We start from the raw sequence: 22,619 nt of genomic DNA, 5'->3' as shown, positions 1-22,619 counted from the left end.
CAGACATAGCAATATCATGAAATTGCAAGGGGAAAATGCCTGACCATAATTGATTCTGTGAACTGATCAAGAAAATAAATATATGTATCTTTCAAAGTGTATTTCATACCAGGATTCACCATTTTTATTGGCTGATGACATTGCTTGCCTGATAAACGACTACACTGTATTTTATGCAGAACATTAGAAAATATTATTCTAATGCTTTCTCCTGGTCTCAGAAATCTTCAAATCTATGGAAACAAGATTTGGAGACCTTTATAGTTTACAGTTACATTTCAAGACAAGGCAATGACTGACCCTGTGTTGAGCCTCTGGGCATGATCACAATGCAAATCCCAAATAATAATCATTAACTGTAACAGCTGATTTTATTTTAATAGGAGTTTCTTGGAGTAAATATTGAAAACTATGTACAGCAATCTCCTTTCCAGCAATGCTATGGGCAGCCTCGTGGGACTAGCAGGGAAACTTGATAACTGACACTTGTGCAGGTTGAAATTGGAAAATGCATTTCATTTGTATGTCATTATCTAATTGAGAACACAGACCTTTAAGGAAACCACTACAGAAAATGGACACCTTGTTAAAAAAAAATAGTTGAGATTAGACCATTAGATTTAATTGTAATTTATAGAACGGTGTCTGTAAACATGGTTGCTTATTGTGATTGTGGGTTTGGGTATATGCATGTGTTGTTATATAGTTTTGTATGTGTATGTGTGTCTATGTGATCCAAAAGATGACACTGCCTCCCAGCCTTATGCCGTTTGTGACCCCAGAAACAGAAATGGAAATTAGACAAGTCCTTAAGCTGCTTTCCTGCTGGTTACAATGGTAGAGATTTTTTTTCTTTAAAAAACCTGCAATAAATTCAAACATGACTCTCCCACATCTCCACCAGTTGGACTGTAAGTGATGAGACAGTGAGGCTGGATTCGTTGGAGAATACCAACAGAGCAGCTGCATTTTTCTTCCCAACTCTTGAAATACTGTAGGTGAATTGTCATCAACTTCCCTTTGTTTGAATCAGGACTCCCAAATCTTGCTTCCAAAAATGCCATGTTCGTGTCAAGTTCTTAAAGATTGTAAAAAATGGAAGATTACCTGCACCTTGATGAACCATGCTCCCATTTTATCTTTAAAGTATGCACATAAAGGAAAGCATGCAGCATAAACAGCATCATATTTGTGTGTGTTTGGAGGGAATTCCTTAGAAAATAAAATGGATTTTGTGCGGTATTAGTTGCCTACCAATTGAAGCTTTTTGTAGATTAAGTGAGAAGAAGCCAGAGAGAAAGCCCTGGGTGGATGATTTCTAAGAATGAGAGAATGACATATAAAGTATTACCACTGGGACCTGAATTCTAAGCCACTTGGAGATTAAAAGTCATTTTGAAGGCTTTGAATTCGAATCAGAAGTAGCAAAGCAGCCAGAGTAGTGTCTTTTAACCCTAGCAAAATAATATAATTCAAGTAGCCTGTGCCAGTCAGAATCCTGGCAGTAGAATTCTGTAACAACTGAAGCTTCTGAGCCATCTTCAAAAACAGCCTCAGATATCCTGCATTATAATCATCCAGTTGGGAGATTACCAAGTCATGGGTATCTGTGGCCAAATTATTGCTGTCCGGGGGAGAGCAAAGCTAGTGAATTAGCTGAAGATTTAACATTCTCCATTCTGTTTCTGTGACCAGTACAGTCTCTAGTGAAGAAGCTGAGTTTACCCAACAAACATACAAAAAGCCATGTTGCAAAAAAAATGCTGTTTTCCAAAAGAATGTTTTTGTAGTTATTGTATGTTAGGTTCTTGTATGGTTGTCTTACTCAACATCTTTATATCTAAACTCCTTCATGCCATGTTATTAGAATTGAGTTTTATTTATTAACTGTCCTCCAGCCTCTTGAAGATTTAGGACAATAAATAAATTAAGTATTACCATCTCCATCTAAAGGACAAGGTTAAACAAATCAGGCTATCATTAATATAGTTCCTGGGGTTAAGGCCAGCTCAAGATACACAGTAAACTGCCTGATAATAAACTGAAAATTCTACCATTTTTCCTATTCAGCTGTGAGGCATAAAAGGTGAAGTCGCCATTTTGGGCCCCTAAGAAAATTCTACACATTCTTATCATGAATAGTACAAATAGCGTACAAGTAAATATAAACTGAATTTTGCTGCCTTTTCAAGCGATCCTAAATCAGTTTTGTGAGGTGGCCACATTCTATCTGATGATAGTACATAACTGCAAGGCATTGCAACCCAAATTGCAAGCTGATACTAAGAGGCTTCATTATATATGCCCCCCTATCTTCTGAGGACCATAATATCAGTTTAGTGGGAACAGCTAATGCTACAGAGAGTTCGCTAGAAAACGTACAGTGTAATATCAGTGTTAGAGTGGCTGCATCTTAAACAGTTTTCCTTTTTAACTTTGAGAAACATTCAAGGAGAACAGCATGGGAAAGTCTGACACAACTAGAGAGCATAATGTTTTTAGTTGTTTTTATCATGCCTTTATTATTGCTATAATTAACTCATGTTGGTACTCCTTCCTTCTGCTATTTACTCTACAACAACAATCCTGTGGGGTAAGCCTGTGCTGAGAGAGAGTGATGGGCCCAAAGTCATCTAGCTGGCTTTCACGCCTAAGGCAAGAGTAGAACTTACAGAGACCCAGTTTCTAGACTGCTGCCTTAGCCATTAGTCCAAACTAGCCGTCTAGTGTTTTAAATAAACATTGTCCACACTTACTGATGAGTTGATGGCATACAGCTCTTTGAATGATCAGCTCTGTACTGTTGATTAAAGTAACCTAAACGTTCTAGATTGCGCAAGATCTGAATTCACTAGAGCTGGATTCATACTTTGATAAACCAGCATTTACTTAACCATGGTTTGTGGGGAAATTAAATGTGTCCTGCTTCACACATAATGCTCATCTTAAAAGAATCATACTAAGCCAAAAGCAACAACCCACTTTAGGGTTTTGTGTATTGTGTGAACTAACTTATGTGTCCCCCTTGTGGCCTGGGTCAGTGTTGCTTTATCTGAATAGCACTTCAATTTAGCTGTAATTTTTGACCTGTCCAGTGGTTTCCTGCTAATGCTACTGTAACTGAAATGAAATCTTCCTTCCTTCCTCCCTCCCTCCATTCAAGCTTATGGAAAGGGCAATAAACTCTCTAGGTTCGGATGGTTAAAGGAAGGGAGACAAGAAGAGATATATTTAGATTTTTTTTTAAAATAGCGCAAACCAATGAAAAGGCTGTTGTGTCTTAGCTCTACAGACAGGAAGACTTTATGATACTAGAGAAGATAGTAAGTCCAGGTCAGAGCTCGGACAGCAATAACCCTTCTTCATAACCTGCCTACACCTTTCCATGTTAACATACTGTGAGTTGAGCACAAGTGACAAAACCAATCCATCAACATGCTGCCAACACAAAGAGGAATAGAGAGGTTAACAGAAATTGATGACATCCCAGCTCGAATTTTATACTGATTCAGCCAGCTCTACGATTGAAACAGACAAAGATTTATAGTCCAAGCTAGGACGCTGGCTCTCCTTGATTGCCTCAATTCCCCCCTCCCCGTTATATGCTTCTGCATATTTATTTCCAAGCTCATCACAGCCTTGTAGCATTTGAATGCTGATTTGATTTTACATTTCAAGAGGAGTAGACATTATGCTGCCATTTGCATGATGTGAGAGAAATCACCATAACATTGTGATATTGGCAACCCAAATGAGGGCTAATGTTCACTTGCAAAAAACTTGGAATCTTTTTTTTAAAAAAATACTCTTCCAACAACAACAGCAAAAAGTGCTAATATTCCCCTGCCTTCTTCTTTTGGGGTACATTTTCGTACTCCTTTTAGTGTTAAATATATAAATAAATGAAATAAAAGAGAAGGAATTATTCCATATCTTGCGGATGAGAAATTGTGCCTCCAAGGGCTACAGGGGTATTGAGCTTTTATGAATTCTCTTGATATCAAGGCTGAGCATTATGAGTTCCAAACAAATTTTCCCCCCATGACATTATTACTGAATACTTTTATCAGTTCATTGTGACAAAAAATTGATTATCAGCTTTGACATTTGATGGATAGCTTTCATAAAGGTACCTGGATGTGTTTCTCCCTTTTTCTTTCTCTGCCAGTATGTGCTTGTCTCTAAATCTAGAAAGTTTTCCTTAAGAATCTCTATTTTTTCAAGGCTATTGAAGCCTTCCTCTCACTTTCTTGATATCCGTAGTCCAGTCTTCTCCATTCTTGATGTCCTCCAGTCAGGATATCCTAGAAATCTTTCACCTTCATCTTGAGACTCAATATCCTTTTTCTAGTGGGTAAAATCAGATCTCCCTACACAACAGAAAAAAGTGGAAATTAAGTGAGAGATGGTAAAATAGATTCCACTACTAAGAGGATATCTTATTTCCCAGTGTAAAAAACTAATTGGAATTAGCCATCTAGCATAACAAGGAAGAGATTGCTTTAGAAATGCATACACTAATGAGTAGTCTTGCATTTGCTCATGCTTTTAACTACAATTTAATTTAGTTATATATTTATTTTATGTAAATATGGGAACTTATTATTCATTTCGGCTTACAGAAAAAACAATCAGAAGTAGAGAAATTTGTACTTTAAAATTATCCACCAACAATTAATGATTAGCACATTGAACAAGTGCAAACATCACCTGATGATATAAATTGTTATTTTTTTTAAAAAAATCCCAAATTAATCTTAATATTTTACTGTTAATTGTATGCAATGTTTTATATAGTGATTATACCATATACAATCCAGAGTCCCTCCTTGAGGGTGAGAGATGGTCTAGGAACATGAAATATAAATACATAAATTGTATTTTCTCTACATTACAATACTTATTTCTATTTGCAGAAAGTATCTGCATATATATGTTCACCCAAAGTCCATAGAAAATAAAATAAATGAGGACAGTTTGGTAAAATTCAGAAAAAAAATGGACTATATAAAACAAGATATGTTTTGTCAAATACAGAATTGGTCAAATGGAGACTCAACAGCTCAATTAGGCCCACAAATGTTTCTCTCCTTCCCCCCACCCCCACCTAAACACAATCATGCAAATTCATCAAGTAGTAAGAATATATTTGAACATTGTGACAATTCTGAATCAGATAGAGAAGGACGTTTCTTCAGAGAAGTCACTATATAACCCTTCATGAACACCACATAGGGAACTAGTGTAGGTTTTCAGGTCCAGAATGAAGGAAAAATACATTTTCTGTTTCTAAATTAAGAAAGTAGGGATTCTGATGATCCATGAGCAGGGTAGGCTACTGAAAATGGAGTGAAGAGTGATAAACTCAATTCAGTTGATACTTTGATGAGGTGGTAAATTATGTAAAGTGTCCTACTCACATTATGAGTAGGTGAGAACAATTAATCAGTGGAACATCTTGCCTCCAGAAGTTGTAAACGCTCCAACATTGGAAGTTATTAAGAAGAGATTGGATAACCGTTTGTCTGAAATGGTCTAGGGTTTCCTGCCTAAGCAGGGGGTTGATGAGATGACCTACAAGGTCTCTTCCAACTATTCTATTCTATTCTATTCTATTCTATTCTATTCTATTCTTCTTTGGGTGTCTTGTTTTTTCCAAAGGAAAGGTCAAACATATATGAGCTATGCTCCAGATGTTGTCCTGAGCATAGAAGTTGATAGAAGGAGCCATTCAACCATGGAGGTGAGAACAAAAGCAAGGTTGCACATTCTTTTTGAAAGTATTATGCAAACAATGACCCAATAAGAGTTTAGATGTAGATAACCCACTGAGCTTTATTGTTGACCATAAAGAGTTTCAAGCACCATAACATATTAGCAATGTTACCAAATCCTTACAGGCCAAAGATTCCTGTTCCAAAGATTAAAAAATATGTCTGCTTGGTTGATATATAATGCCAAGAATGTTGAGGATGAGATCACATTTAATCAAAAAATAAATAAGTTGCATTATGGTTTAGTGTTATATGTGAACTACGTCATTGATGCTTTAAGTATTCCAAAGGGGAGGAGGAGAAATGATTGTACCACTATAGCTAAACCTTTCTAGCAGTCCTACTTATACCTTCTCAAGGACAACTTCATTTGTTGATAGGAAGGAAAGGGGTTGTAAATGGAGACCTTTGTGATATTTATATATGTCCAAAGGAAGGGTCATAGTTTACTGTATCCATCAAAAACTGAGGAAAAAGCAATGGTTTGAATCCACAGGGAAAATGTAGCTTTAAGGTTACAATTGCATCTGAACAATTACTGCAATTTAACCATGAGGAAAACCATACAAAATAAGATTGTAAAAATGTCCATATTTGGAGGTTTTCAGGGAAAATGTTGGACCAACTGGGTGGTGGACTGGATGGTGTGAGGCATTCTTTCCACCCCTGTAATTCCATGAGCCAAAGGGAAACAATTACCATATTGTCCTATTGCTCCACCCACTTGCATCATGGGAGGCCTCACATTCACACAAACACACAGGTAAGTTGAAATTAGTGCTAATTCATGGTTACCCTTTAAAAGGATTATTACAAAGGCAGTGATAACAGCTCTATAGTTAAGGTTAATTCAGGCTTTTGTGGTTGACAGGACCTTACATTCTCATCGACCTTACCATCTATTAAACAAATGTACAGCAGGTGTCTGACAGATCAACAAAGCCACTTTTAAATATTTTAACTGTTATTTATTGCATTCCCCCCACCCCCCACCCGCAAAAGGCAATAATAGCCTTTATTTGCTATAAACAATGCCAGCCTCAGAAACTAATGATGATTCAATTAGAGCACCTCAGAGGGGAAAATTCACCTTTGTATTATGTACATTTTACTGCTGATGAGAGTTAAGTGCAGGCTTCAAAAGAAGCTACTTTTAAGAACAGAAAGGAGAATATTATATTTTCGAGAATAAAAATGGTAGAATCGTTATGGAGCCTTAGCAATCTCTTTTGAATTCTTCTAAAGGAATCACTAGCTATAAACTGGTAAAACAATGATTAAGTACGCTGCTTAAAAGAAGTAATAGACAAAAATTAACTAAAAGAGATTTAATGCAAATGCTGTGAAGTGCAAATCCAAGTAAGATAACAGAACTACAAAAAAATAGAATAATCCCTTCTTTTTTCATATATATTTCATATATGTCATATAATATATGTATACTATATATATATGCTGGTCTTGTTGTATTTGGGTCTTTTCCTGTGTAAGATTGAGATTGTCTTGGCAACGTTTCAGCGAGGTCCCACTCGCCATCTTCAGGCTGGTGTTTTCGGCTTCGTGCTTGTGCAAGTAAAGCTTTGTCAGACCTGCCGTCTCTCTATAAATCTTGGTGGGGGTGTGTGGAGTGCTGGCTTTGTTGCTGTAAGTGGGTTGATTGGCTGTGTAGTTGCATCCTGATTGGTAGATGGAGTTGATATTTGTAGATTGGTCAGCTGTTTCGTATCATCCTGTGTGGCTGAGGTGCTGGCTGTGTCTCCGTTGTTCTTTTGTGTGTATGTGTGTGTGTGTGTGTGTGTGTGTGTATACATACATACATACATACATACATACATACATACATACATACATACATACATTATAATGTCTTCAAATATATCATCAGGCACTAGTATGGCCAATCCTTGCCAGGCTCCATCCTGCACTGGTTAAATTGAAATTTAAAGATTGTTTTAAAGGGGAAAGTCGGGAAAGTCGGAAACAAAGCACCTAGTTTCCAGTAATATTTTTATGAACCTCATAAAGGCCTTATGGGTATCCTTCAAAACCCCAAATTCACATTTTCAAGGAAAACAAATCCTAAAGTTAAACTCAGTAATAGGAGCATCTTAGGGTGGAGCTAAAAACAGAATAGTTCTAGCAAGCAATCTGATAATCTTGATTTCTGACAAGACTTTGTGTGTCTGTCCATTAGAGTGGTGCAATAATTCCATAAAATGTTTTATTTTCCCAGGATCTATTCATTGCAATAAAAAAGTAGTCACAGTCCCTTGAAGGTACAATGCAGAGTATTCATTACCAATCAGTCCTCATGTCATGCTCATAAGCTATTTCAAACTGAAATATAGAGCGAGGTTGATCTTAGTAGGAGAAACTAAAATACATATTACAGTATATAATACTTCATGATCATTTACATTTACAGATTATGTAGAAGAATAATTGGACAATTAGTGGCATTTGTAAAATTATATTATATTATGGGAAGTAAAAAATAATTCAGTCAGTAATGAAATTTGTTCAAAATGCTAAATATTTATAAATTTTGGATGGAGAAATTTCAGGATAGAATCCAGGCACATTTTTCTTTTAATTTATAATTCTGGATGTCATTTTTTAAATGGTATCTTTTATCTTTAGTTCCTTTGAATTAAATAGAGTTTACTTCAAGTAAATCTACACAGATTTATGGTAATAATTTCTACCTCTTCTTCTACTCTGAAAATAAGTTCCTCAAACATGATGTGATTTAGATCAAAATTGATATTAAGATTACTTTACTATAGATGTATCACACTGAAAGAACAATGATTAAAATATGCATATTCTTATGGGTTTTCATGAGAAATTTACCTATAAGGTTTTTAATAAGTTTGTTGCCAGGAATATTTAGCTAATTTCTATCTTTGGCTTTTTTCTATGGATGTGTCTATGATGCCAATTATTAAATTAAAAGCAATTAGAAGGAACATATATTCTGAGATATCCAGGAAATATCTTTCTGTTGAATGTAAATATTGAACAGAAGAATTAAGCCTTAACTGTTTAATGTAATTGGCAAAGGCCCACCTCATTTGGCAAAAGCATATCCTTAGTGCATTGTATGAAATATATTTGTATATTTAATTTTTGTCTGATCCTAGAAAAACAGTTTTATGATTCATAAAAGGGAGCTTATCAGTATGAATTTTTTCTTATGTTTCATAGTAGTGGAAGTAACGATTGATTTTTTTTTTAGATACATCTACATTGTGAGCTATGGACTTATAATTCATAAGTGAATAACCAAAGTCTAATACTATATTAATAGTATTATTAGTGCTATAATTATTACTATTATTTCTACAGTGACAGTAATGCTTTGGATATTCTTTCTATTGTTTTGAATATGATAATTTTAATCATGTATTTTGTAAATTCATTCATTTTGTATATTCATACAATGCAGACAAAGACAAAAAAAAGGAATCATTTAGGATTCATGTATAGATGCATTTATAAAAGCTCCCTACAGAACGGTTCAATCATCTTGGTAGATTTGACAACAACCCCCCCCCCCCCAAAGGATGATGCTATGCATCATAATAATTTATTTTTCTACCTTCTTTTTGAAACACATTTTCAAATGTGCAAAACAATGCAATTTGTTGTGGTATGGTACTCCCTATGTTGCTATTAAGCTATCCAGGTGACATTCTCTTGGGAGTCCATTCAGAACAGAGGCCTAATTCAAGACTGGATCACAACATCTGCACCAGATACAATTTGTCATCCTCTGTCCTGGAACCCATTGGCTGTTACCTAGCAACCAGTCAATCTCGCGGAGTATTTGTCATGACAAATTAGTAGTGTTGTTTCTATGGTAACCAGCTTTGTTACTTAATTAAATTGATTTGAATCAAAATTGGCTTTCAGAGAAACAAGTATGTTGTGTGAAGTAGTAAACATGAGCTAGCTATTCATCCTCAACTCAGCAAAGCCAAAAACGAAAGAAAGAAAGAAAGAAAGAAAGAAAGAAAGAAAGAAAGAAAGAAAGAAAGAAAACCATAACTATGAATAGGATCCTGTAGATTTAACATAAGTATTGCTTAAAAATATAATCTGTTACATATACTAAACTCTGAAAAATGTTACATGATGTCTTTTTACAGAGATTATTCCATTGGTTGGGAGATACGGACTTGTGCATAACATACTTTGGGAGTTACAGGAACCTATTGCAGCCCTGCAGTACAAAAATGGAAAGTACATAAATATTTAGGGTTCAGGGGAAAGATAGAAAAAGGATTCCAAATTTCAGGTGTAAATGCATTTTCTATAGTGCTTAGGTTTCAGAAATTTCATCTGACATCTCTGGAACGTTCTTAGCTCAGTTGCAAAGCAAACTTTATCAAGTTGCCATCTAATTATGTCTCAGACAAAATTTGGGGAAAAGCAGGGTTCTGCTTAAATGGAACATCAGCAGGATTATTATTTTTTAAAATTTTAAGTGCTCTTGAAATGGTTTGCTCCAAGTCACCACTTCATTTTTGTCTAGTGTGAATATTGCAGTGAATAGGAACATAGGTAGAGTGTATGTCTTATACCACAGCAAACTATTTGTCCAGCTTATCTATATCATGTATACAAAAGACAGCAGCTTTCCAGTTCTTAATGTCACACTTTTTCTGGTCTGCAACCTGAGGAAAAACATGTTCTTTTTAACTCTCAAACCCCTTTTTATCAATTGATTGGTCCTTAAATTGATATTCTTAGTTTTCCATTTTGTTTCTTTTCCTACTACTGTCTTCTTACCAACAGTCTCACTGTGCATAACAGATCCATATTACACATGATGTAGATCTCACAAATGATCATAATAATAATCATTCACTGAAGAATGATATAAACTTGCATCAGTGGTGACATTCAAAATTTTTTACTACCAGTTCTGTGGGATGCATGGCTTTGTGGGCATGGCGTTTGGGTGTGGCAGGGAAAGGATACTGTATAATCTCCATTTCCACTCCACTCCAGGGCAATGATATTGTAAAATCCCCATTACCTCACCACCCCATTAACCTGCTTTCCAGCTCCATTATCCTTTGCAGGGCAACAGAAGAAGACCCAGCCGATCAGCTGAGACGCCAATCAGCTGGGACTCAGGAGGCAGTGAATAGATGGGGGCAGAGTCAGCCAGAGGTGGTATTTGATGGTTCTCTGAACTACTCAAAATTTCTGTTACCAGTTCACCAGAACTGGTCTGAACTGATTGAATACCACCTCTGACTTGCATGTTATCTGAAATAGCTTTTTGAAGAACCCATGGCATATGCCATGACTATTGAACACAGAGGGCTGGTTCTTACAAATAAGGACTTTTTTCCAATTGATTGCAGAACGCCACTCCTACAGACAAACAAGGGCTATTCTGTTCACACTGGATGTTGAATATACTTTTTTGATTAGCAGATTTGATTAATTGTAGCATTTCCTTTGCATCATGGTGTGGTGGAATATTGTGGAGCCTCTTGGCCTGGTTTATTAATGATGAACATTTTCAATAAAACAAAATATTTGCAAATTGAGTTCAGTTAAAGGAATCATGGTAAATTTAAGGAATGTTGTTGTAGATTTAAATACATTTTAAATCTGTAAATAAGAACGGTCCACACTCAACATTATTGTAAGCCATTTCTCAATATTTTTCTTTAAGTGTATCCTGATGAAGTGAAATGTGACCCAACTGCCATTTCTGAGTTCTAATTGTGGTTTAATTTGCACAGAGATTATCTAATGCTTATCTAATAGAAAATATAGTAGGGCATTGTTATCCATATATGACACATTGGATGACAGGCAAAATATGTTCCTCCAGTCTTGTAGGTAACAATATTTGGTTCTATAATAATCTTGGGAAAATAGATATGAAATTAAAATCAGCATCTGGATCTGCCAAAGGCTTTATTATTACAGCTGCTGTTGTTGTTCATGTTGCTATATTGTCTATTGTTACTGGTCAATAATTATTTAGGATAGGTTGCTATTTATAAGCCTAGGCACATGAAAAAGACGTGTCCAGAACTAATTATTTTAAATGAGAGCTCTTGCTGACAAGTAGCATTCTGATGTATTCACTTCTGGAATTGTCTTGCCATACTTTGCTTGCTGGAAACTGGCATAATTATATTGATCTGCTTTTTTAAAAACTTCAGCGGGCAGGTAGCGAACTTGAGAAATGCTTGCTTTAATGCTTTATTTGTACATAACTCTTGTTTGTATATAATTCTTGAATGTATCAGAACTGATTTAGTTGGAAAACCTGATTAAATGATGAATTTTGTACTAAGTTCTAGATGGATGGGGGCCCCTGAAAGCCGGAAGCCATTGTGTTGCTATATAATATGAAGCTTATACTTTCATTACTTAATTTTGTATATAGTGTCCAGAATGTTAAAACTGTGGCATTGTGAAAGTTATTGAAATACTGATGAAATTTTATCAAAGCCTCTTATCCATGAGTCAAGATGATAAAAATACTACCAATCAGTCTTTGCTGATGATTTCCATCCCATAACAGCTGTATGAATATACTGTATAATACCCTCCTCACATGACTATGCAGCAGTGGTGGGTTTCAAAATTTTTTGGAACCTACTCTGTGGGTGTGGCCTGCTTTGTGGGAGTGGCTTGCCTGCCATGTGAGCAGGTGGGAGTGGCTTGCCAGCCATGTGACCGGGTGGGAGTGGCTTGCTGGCCGTGTGACCGGGTGGGAGTGGGATGTTAGAAGATCCCAAATGAAGTTAGAAAGGCTGGGTCCCAAACCCAGCTGGCTTAACTGGGATAGGGTGAATAGGGGGTAGAGGTTCACAAATCACCAAGGACCCTCCTCTCCTTTCCCCCCAAAAGCAGAGGGCGTCAGTATTTAGAGGGAAGTCCCCCAACTTCCCCCCTTGGTGTGTCACTCTTTCTCTCTCTCTCTTCCCCCCGTTTCTCTCCCCCCTTTCCTTCCTCCTCCTTTTCCTCTGTTCCCCCCAGTTTTTCAAGCTGAGCCATTGGGGGAGGTCAGAGGGAGAGAGAGACGGATTGAAGGGTGCAAAGAGATGGGCTTCCCATTTTGAGAAGCCTCCCTTAGCAAAAGATCGCTGACAGGAGGAAGGGAGGATTCCCCACCCCACTTTTCCCTTTCCAAAAGATCGCTGAGAGGAGGAAAGGGAGGATTCCCCACCCCACTTTTCCCTTCCCTTTCCACCTCTCAGCGATCTTTTGGGAAGGGAAAAGTGGGGTGGGGAATCCTCCCTTTCCTCCTCTCAGCGATCATTTGGGAAGGGAAAAGTGGGGTGGGGAATCCTCAGATCGCTGAGAGGAGGAAAGGGAGGATTCCCCACCCCACTTTTCCCTTCCCTTTCCACCTCTCAGCGATCTTTTGGGAAGGGAAAAGTGGGGTGAGGAATCCTCCCTTTCCTCCTCTCAGCGATCATTTGGGAAGGGAAAAGTGGGGTGGGGAATCCTCAGATCGCTGAGAGGAGGAAAGGGAGGATTCCCCACCCCACTTTTCCCTTCCCTTTCCACCTCTCAGCGATCTTTTGGGAAGGGAAAAGTGGGGTGAGGAATCCTCCCTTTCCTCCTCTCAGCGATCATTTGGGAAGGGAAAAGTGGGGTGGGGAATCCTCAGATCGCTGAGAGGAGGAAAGGGAGGATTCCCCACCCCACTTTTCCCTTCCCAAAAGATCGCTGAGAGGAGGAATGGGAGGATTCCCCACCCCACTTTTCCCTTCCCAAATGATCGCTGAGAGGAGGAAAGGGAGGATTCCCCACCCCACTTTTCCCTTCCCTTTCCTCCTCTCAGCGATCTTTTGGGAAGGGAAAAGTGGGGTGGGGAATCCTCCCTTTCCTCCTCTCAGCGATCGTTTGGGAAGGGAAAAGTGGGGTGGGGAATCCTCAGATCGCTGAGAGGAGGAATGGGAGGATTCCCCACCCCACTTTTCCCTTCCCAAAAGATCACTGAGAGGAGGAAAGGGAGGATTCCCCACCCCACTTTTCCCTTCCCTTTCCTCCTCTCAGCGATCTTTTGGGAAGGGAAAAGTGGGGTGGGGAATCCTCCCTTTCCTCCTCTCAGCGATCTTTTGGGAAGGGAAAAGTGGGGTGGGGAATCCTCAGATCGCTGAGAGGAGGAACGGGAGAAAGGGGGGTGAGCGAGCAATGGAGTGGCTTCTGAACCGGCAGGGGTGAGCAAGTGAGTGATAGGGGCGGGGCAGGAACTTACTTCCGGGTTCATTGTCCAACAGGTTCGCCAGAACCGGTGCGAACCGGTAGAAACCCACCACTGCTATGCAGTATGTGTTTGATGAAGTGGACTGTGATCTACTAAAGCTTATGCTATTAAAAATGTTGTTCTCTAAAGTGCTGCAAGATTCTTTGCTGTTTGTATCACAAAAGGCCAACATGGCATAATTCTCACTAGAATCACGAAAAAAGCATATTTTTAAAATTCTTGTGATCTGTTAGATTTAAAAAAAACGAAGTTCAATTTCAATATTGTTTCCATTGTGACTACCTTCTTCAATAAAAATAACTTAATCAAATTTACTCAATCCCCCACCTCAAATGACAGAGAAAGGAAATTAACATATTTACACTCTGTCGATACTTAATGAAAGGAACATGCCCAGTTCAGCTGTCAAAAGACTTTAGAAATGCAATCTCGTTGTTTTCAGAATCACTATTTTACTATCTGGTAATCTATGGGCTGTAACTACTCTCCTTCCTGATGCAAATCCAAGTTTTACTTTTTTGTTTATAAAATATTAAATGAAATGCTTGGAATAATTTGAACATGATTGATTTAAAACTGATATCTAAGAGCTAGGTATACCGGCTTCTGGTTGAAGAAGTTGCTATGAACAATAAATAGCACAGTGGTAGATCACATTAAGAAAAGAATAACAGAGTATTTAGAAAGACACAAAATGCTGACAATCATTAGATTACAGTGTCATTACTATAGTTGTCATTTCCACCCATATCCCTCTGCTGTTATTACTTATTATAAATAGTATGCTTGTCCTTACAACTAAAAAAAAGGTTTTTGAAATATTTCTACTGGTTCAATGCTTTTGATATTCCCCCAAAGCAGAAGAACATTTCAGAGACATGTTCTTGCAGAAATAGTTATACAATGTATGTGAATTCCATAGATATGCATAAACATATTGTCAGGCCTGGAAGCCATATTTTGCATTGGGCCTTCAGGCCTGCCACATTTAATGCTGTGGAGGAAAAAAAGGGAGGGGGGTTATGTGGAGTATGGAGATATATAGTCATAATAATTCCTTTCTAAGAGAGTCAAGGACATTTTGCCCTGCTCCTGGTGGGGTGTGACTGGGAGGCATCTCCAGTTGGGATGGTGCCTGATTGGACCATATGATGGACATGTGGGTGCTGGGCAGGGGCTTGTACTTTCACTTGGGTGGGGAAAACCTGGAAGCTTTCAGATTCAGGTTTTTCCAGATGTGCCAATATGACATCTCTAATAAAATGGAACTTTGAGGAACTTCAAGCCTCTTCTTGAGGCTTCTTTTGTTGGGGGTGTTACTTGGAAGCCTGACATTGAGCCTTGGAAAAATGATGGAATAAAAGTTAAAAACATAAACAAAAAACAGTAGTGTGCTACTATCTAATTGCCACCTAATATAATTAATTCTTATGAATCAAAATTCATTTGTACATTAGGTATATATTCCTAGGTGGTGCTTGTATTTAGGGAGGTAAGCTGAACCATATTGGAGAGGACTGGCTGAATGTCTCTTATTTGCAGCTAGCAACTTTGAGGAACTTCAAGCCTTAGAGTCTTCTTTCATTGGGGATGTTACTTGGAACCCTGACACATATCTCTAGAGGTCTGTAGTTTTCCTGACTTCCTTCATTTCTGTTGCATATCATGATCCAGTTCTGTATAAACAAATGAAAGTGAAACGATCCAAATATGGACAGTTGTACTCATCCATACTTCAGCTATATTACTATACTGTAAACATATTTTCATCTTAGACTAGGCTTAAAGCCTTTATGCACATTTGCTCTGGGCAGATATATAATTTATAAATGGAAACAGGGAACTATTTTGTTTTTACTAACTAGAAGTTCTTTTTGGTTTCATAGCCAAAATCTTCAGGAATACTCATAAGTATTTTCAAAATTACATTTGCATTTTCTTTATTTTTAGTTTACATATGTTTTGCAAATTATATTTCCATTGCAAATATTTTTTTTTTAAAAAAACATAGTTTTCTTCTATAAATTTCCTCAAATGAAGAAATGGGGATATAATAGATGGTGTAAAGAATCAAAAGGTCCGTTCTTCATCATTGGTATATTTAGATAAACTCACTCTGTCTGTCTATGTGTATATTTTCTGCTTTCCTTCTACTTATTTGCAATGAGAGGACACTTTTAAAATTGAAAGTTTCTCTAATTTTGGTTTTTTCCTTTTCCTCTTCAGCGAATCATGCTGCTTTCAAAATCAGAGTGTTCTATGGTATAGATTACAATTATCCTATTCATGATGTTTCAGTTAGTCCATTATCTTTGATGTCTTACCTTAATGCGTAGATTAATACTTAGGGCCCAGATAATTAGTAGAAAATATATTTACCAACAACGTCTATGAAGTTTTTCAATCATCCAGGTGATGGTTGTCCCAAAGGCAACTTTCTCCAAAGAAGTCCTTTTGAAATAGCATATTTGGGATTTACCAATGATATTTAGGGCTTGAAGCATTCCAATGTAGTCATGATGGAGGGGGGGGGGGAGGAATTCCTGGTTTCCAGATTTTGAGATATAATGGTTATGGCAGAAGACCTTATCAAGAGTATTCCTGTTGCTCAGCCTTGTCACTAAATTGTGACATAGCTCTTTAGATGTTGAAGTGTCAAGGAAAATGCTTGCAGTGTACAGTTCCAATGAAACTACATCAGATACCATACAGGTGAAACTCGAAAAATTAGAATATCGTGCAAAAGTTCATTTATTTCAGTAATGCAACTTAAAAGATGAAACTAATATATGAGATAGACTCATTATATGCAAAGCAAGATAGTTCAAGCCGTGATTTGTCATAATTGTGATGATTATGGCATACAGCTCATGGAAACCCCAAATCCACAATCTCAGAAAATTACAATATTTCATGCAATCAATAAAACAAGGATTGTACATAGAATAATATCAGAGCTCTGAAAAGTATAAGCAGGCATATGTACTCAGTACTTGGTTTGGGCCCCTTTTGCAGCAATTACTGCCTCAATGCGGCGTGGCATGGAAGCTATCAGCCTGTGGCACTGCTGAGGTGTTATGGAAGACCAGGATGCTTCAATAGCGGCCTTCAGCTCTTCTGCATTGTTCGGTCTCATGTCTCTCATCTTTCTCTTGGCAATGCCCCATAGATTCTCTACGGGGTTCAGGTCAGGCGAGTTTGCTGGACAATCAAGTACAGTAATCCAACAGTCATTGAACCAGGTTTTGGTGCTTTTGGCAGTGTGGGCAGCTGGAAAATGAAGTCAGCATCCCCATAAATCTCGTCTGCAGAAGGAAGCATGAAGTGCTCCAAAATCTACTGGTAGACTGCTGCGTTGACCCTGGTCTTAATGAAGCACAGTGGTCTAAAGTCCTGTTGCTCAGTGGTCCAAAGTCCTCTTTTCTGATGAGAGCAACTTTTGCATCTCATTTAGAAACCGAGGACCCAGAGTATGGAGGAAGAATGGAGAGGCCAATCAAGCACAGTAATCCCACGGTCATTGAACCAGTTTTTGGTGCTTTTGGCAAAAGTTGCTCTCATTAGAAAAGAGGACTTTGGACCAAGGGTCAACGCAGCCTTCTACCAGGAGATTTTGGAGCACTTCATGCTTCCTTCCGCAGATGAGCTTTATGGGGATGCTGACTTCATTTTCCAGCTGCCCACACTGCCAAAAGCACCAAAACCTGGTTCAATGACCGTGGGATTACTATGCTTGATTGGTCAGCAAACTCGCCTGACCTGAACCCCATAGAGAATCTATGGGCATTGCCAAGAGAAAGATGAGAGACATGAGACACTCGGCAGTGCCACAGGCTGATAGCTTCCATGGTACGCCGCATTGAGGCAGTAATTGCTGCAAAAGGGGCCCAAACCAAGTACTGAGTACATATGCATGCTTATACTTTTCAGAGGTCCGATATTGTTCTATGTACAATCCTTCTTTCATTGATTGCATGTAATATTCTAATTTTCTGAGATTGTGGATTTGGGGTTTTCATGAGCTGTACGCCATAATCATCACAATTATGACAAATCACGGCTTGAACTATCTTGCTTTGCATGTAATGAGCCTTATCTCATATATTAGTTTCACCTTTTAAATTGCATTACTGAAATAAATGAACTTTTGTACGATATTCTAATTTTTCGAGTTTCACCTGTACTCATACAATGAAATTTACTCTTCACAATGACCTTCAGTAATACAGCCCAGTTTCAAAAGTTAGCCCACCTGACTAATGTTAACTGCTGAATGGCATGAACAGCTTCTGTGTAATGAATGGCCCACTATTATAGCTTATATCATTAGTTTGCTGCGTAATTATTTAACATTGCTTTAAAATGATTAAATTACAAATTTATTATTAAGGTTTATTCTTCCTCTTGATTTATATTACAGCCGATATAGACCAAACATTTGTACTACTTTGACTAACATGTTCAAGAAATGATGTTATAAATCATTTTATGTTATAAAGCACGAATTTTTCCAATACTCTAAAGCCTTTGCTTCTGTTTTTCTACAATAAAAATAGGATGCACATAGTTCCCCATCTATTAGAATATAACTTTGGGAAAGAAGATCTCTATAGTACAAAGAATATCGCAGAATTTATTTATTACTTTAAAACATCTGTAAGCTGCCAACCTTTCAACCAATTCTGAGTGGCTCCCAATATGTACCAGTAATGAAACAGAATTTTGAGTGTTCTTCATACAAATATCATTAGATGCAGCCTAATAATTATATGAAGTTGCAACTATGTCCATTTTAAAGAATGAACTTTACAGAATTCATTCACATTTACTGTGGAATATGATCACCAGTCCTGAGGTTAGTATCTCTGAAGAACATGTGGATTTTATCCTTAAGCAAATCCTCTGGCATGTAATTAGGTAATTTAATAGAATTGATAACAAAATAAAGATGTCCTAGTGGCAAAGAATATGCATGTTTAAAGATGACTGAGACATTTTTCATTAGATAATTTTGATATTAGCTTACTTGATGCATATTACTTGAGCTAGTGTATAGATTGAAAGTTGATTACCAGTGAATTTTTACTTTCCCAATGTTCCTCTGTTTTTGCTGATTTTTTTTAATGGATTAGATATATGTTTCCCACCTTTATGGTTACAGTATTTCATACTATAGCAAAATCTCAGCAAAGGCTAGTTGACCTTCTTATCTGTGATTTAACTTTTCAAGTCATCATTATGTGAGGGATAAGTATTTTGGAGATGGCGTCTACATCAGGAATGAAGGGGTCAAGTTCTCCTACTCATGACAGCATGCTGCTAAGCTTGCTTGGTTCTGTACGTGTTGGACATTTCCTCCTCATATAGATTGATGATTTTAATCAGCAAATCAGAAGGAGAACTTGGACATCAATCAGTGTCAGCTTTCTCCTTTTCTAATTTCAGATTTGTTCCTTTAAGTTATCAGTGTAAAAAAGATATTTCAAAGTTCAAATCCTGGGATATGATACAAGTGCTTAGAGAAATGTGTATGCTAGTTAAACATCTTCTAGTAAAGTCAAAAGAATTTGGGAGGAAAAATGAAGATACAATGTGATTTTTAAACAAATGACTATAATGGACTAGTTAAAACCTGATAGGTAACGTTCAATGATTTGGTATTATTTCCTGGAAAATAGAAAGGTGAGCAGATGACCCAGTACCTTAAAAAAAATGAACTTAAGAACAGAAAATGGCAACTTCACGAATGGTTGTGTTAGGAATGTAAGCTAACAGTTGGGTTAGCAATATATAAACCAGGATGATAGTACTGTAGCTTTAAGTACTGCTGTAATGTGATTGGTTGCTGTTACCTCAATGTATTATACATTGATAACTGACTGACTGAACCGTGTATGACTTGGACTGTAAATTGAACTCTGAATACCTCTATATTTCCACATAGTAAACTACTATATTTTATACCATTCATTGTCCCTGTGTGCTGGTTTGTGTGTGTTCTTGCATACCACTCTCATTATGCTTCTCTGCACATTCGCTCTCCTAACGGGGAGCTTACTTACTTAACAGGTTGTATCCGAAGTGGCTTTTGATATTGCCAGTGATTATAATAATCAGACTGCTGAAAAAGACTTCAGAGAGTTTAGAAAAATAAATGTAACATTATTAACTGTTTTCAAGAATATAAAACATTGATCTAAGCACAACATTAAGCAAAGTAAACAGGTAGTAGTAGATCATACAACAAAGGTCCTACCCATCATTTATTAGCATAATATCAAATAAAATATCCTGTCTAAACTTAAAATCCAAATAACAATAGCTATACATTGAGAAATATGGGGATTTTTTAAGAAAAAAAACTGTCTGACATGTTTTGATCTGAGTTTTCATTAGCAGACATGTGTGGAGAGATTTTATAAGAATATATTTTGAGTCTAACGCTATTTAGTGTCTTTTGTCTTAAGTCTGCTAATGCTCCGATGAAGCCATTTTGATTTATCTGGACTGGAAGAAGAATGTATTGCTCTGCTTACAAATGTTTTATAAATTTTGTGGCCTCATTTCCAGGAAGAAGTGTGGACATAAAAACATACTGGAAGGATATAAGGTTCATATTTTCCCCTCAGAAAGTATTTTAGTACTAATTTCAACTGCTGCTCTTTATCTCCCAGTATTTGGGATATTTGGGAAGACATCTTTGGTATAAGAACTTGGAAAAAAATGTCTTTTTAGCTTAAAAGCTGGAACAGTTACAGTACAAAAAAGAGCCTTTTCATTTAGGAAAAAATAAACCGATTAACATGTAAAATGATTGAAATGTATAAAACTATTCCATAGAGAACATGAACAGAGGAAACTGACCAGAACCAAATTTAGGCTTTTGATCTGATCCAGCAAGGCTTTTCCTATGTTCCCTGGCTCCTATTTCAAAGATGTTTCAGAATATTAAGCAAAATGTTGCTTAAAATGTCCTTAACTCTCTTTCCCAGGAAAAAAAGCAAACATTTCCCCCCATTTTTATAACCAATAAAGCACCTGTTAATTGCTTCAGTTGAATCGAACTTATCTAAACTATTAAAGAGTTTAAATAGCACCCGTCCCCCCATTTTATCTTCATTCTGCATCTTGGGTCAGAAAGAGAAGTTTGCCTTTGAGTCCGATCCGTGCCCTTTTATAGCTCAAGTTCATACGAAGCATCTCTGGCTCAGTTGTGTGAACTGTAAGTCCCTCCTTACAATTAGCTATAATTCAAAAGAGACAGTTGTCCCAGAATCTGACTATTCAGGAGCACCTGATCTCACTAATGCAGGAGCCAAGGAGGTCTCCAGAGACCAACATGCTGCTTTCACACCTCTCCGATTAGTGACTGAAGCCAGGCCCTTTTGCTTGTGATAGATTAATCAAACCTTCCTTCAGCCTTTAATTGGATGACAATCTGCATCTCAGGGTCTGCTAAATGGGGGAAGGGAATTCACTTTCCCATGTATTGTATATGTGTCTCTCATTTCTAACCTACCTGTCCTTTGCAAGATTCATTTACTTTAGGCTTCTCTTTCTTTCTTAAATGAATGAAGCTGCAGGCTTTCAGCCTGTGTCACTAACTACCATCAGTCTCCCACCTAATAAGACTGGCACACTCATCAGAGCATTAGGAATAAGATTATCTCAGCTTCCCCAGTTGTTGTGTTTAACTGTTTGAGGGAATCTTGCTTACTTGCTTGCTTTCTCTCAAAGAAAACTCTCCATAATAAAGCTAATCCATGTACTGCATTCCCGGAATTCTCTCTCGGGTGCTCTCACATATTTCTCCGATGCATCTGCACTATTATATGCTTTACTATAACAAATACAACTCTATATGCCACTCCCTAGTAGGGCTTTAACACTACAATGAAAGGAAAAGAGCCTTCAAAGGAAAACTTCATGTACCAATTAAAATATTTTTCCCTAATGGGTCAGCATGGAAATGGCCCACAAAGGTCTGAAATTCAGGAAGATTCATTTTCAACACTTTAGAGGGTTTCAAGCTGGGGAAAGCTCAATTACAGATATTATTAATGTATCACACAGCACATAGATGATGCCTACATCAGTTCAAGCATCTCTGTGGCATAGTTTGATTAACACTCTATATTCAAGTACTATGTGAATACCAAGAGTTAAAGCTTTGTGAGAAGCTTCACCAAGTTGTAGCTGAACTATTTTGAGAGTTTGAATTAGTATATGAATAAATATTATAAAAAGTGATTTACCTAGAAATAAAAACCAATGCATTATTTCTACCAAATTTCTGCAGCTATTTCCCTTGATTTCTAAATTTGTTTATGTATTTAGATCTAGCAAAGTTGGATAGCAAATCTATTGTTCACAGCTGGAAATGGAAATAATAATTAATACTCATATTTTCACTTTCTTTCTCCTATTCTTAAATCCCATAATGTGACATATTTTTAATCTGATGGAAATTGTTTCCTACATTTGATCAAAAATTCTGAAAAACACTGAGCTCCCCAAAAATGTTGGGTGAAGAACAAGTACACAGTAGAAAAAAAGACCACAAAACTATAAATTATTCACTATTCTGAAAT

General features: G+C 37.1%; 1 long non-coding RNA gene across 2 annotated transcripts in view; it reads right to left on the bottom strand.

Moving 5' to 3' along the window:
- Positions 1 to 4,213: 4,213 nt before the first annotated feature.
- Positions 4,214 to 22,619, bottom strand: part of LOC309383670 — a 221,590-nt gene continuing 203,184 nt past the window's right edge. For both annotated transcript variants that reach the window (XR_014173886.1, XR_014173887.1), the window contains one exon: positions 4,214 to 4,370. This is a non-coding gene — a long non-coding RNA (uncharacterized lncRNA). The remainder of the gene's footprint in view (positions 4,371 to 22,619) is intronic.

This window comes from Natrix helvetica (assembly GCF_964273705.1).
Source record: "Natrix helvetica genome assembly, chromosome: 1".
Classification (NCBI taxonomy): Eukaryota; Metazoa; Chordata; class Lepidosauria; order Squamata; family Natricidae; genus Natrix; species Natrix helvetica.
This window is presented reverse-complemented; position numbering and strand designations above follow the sequence as displayed.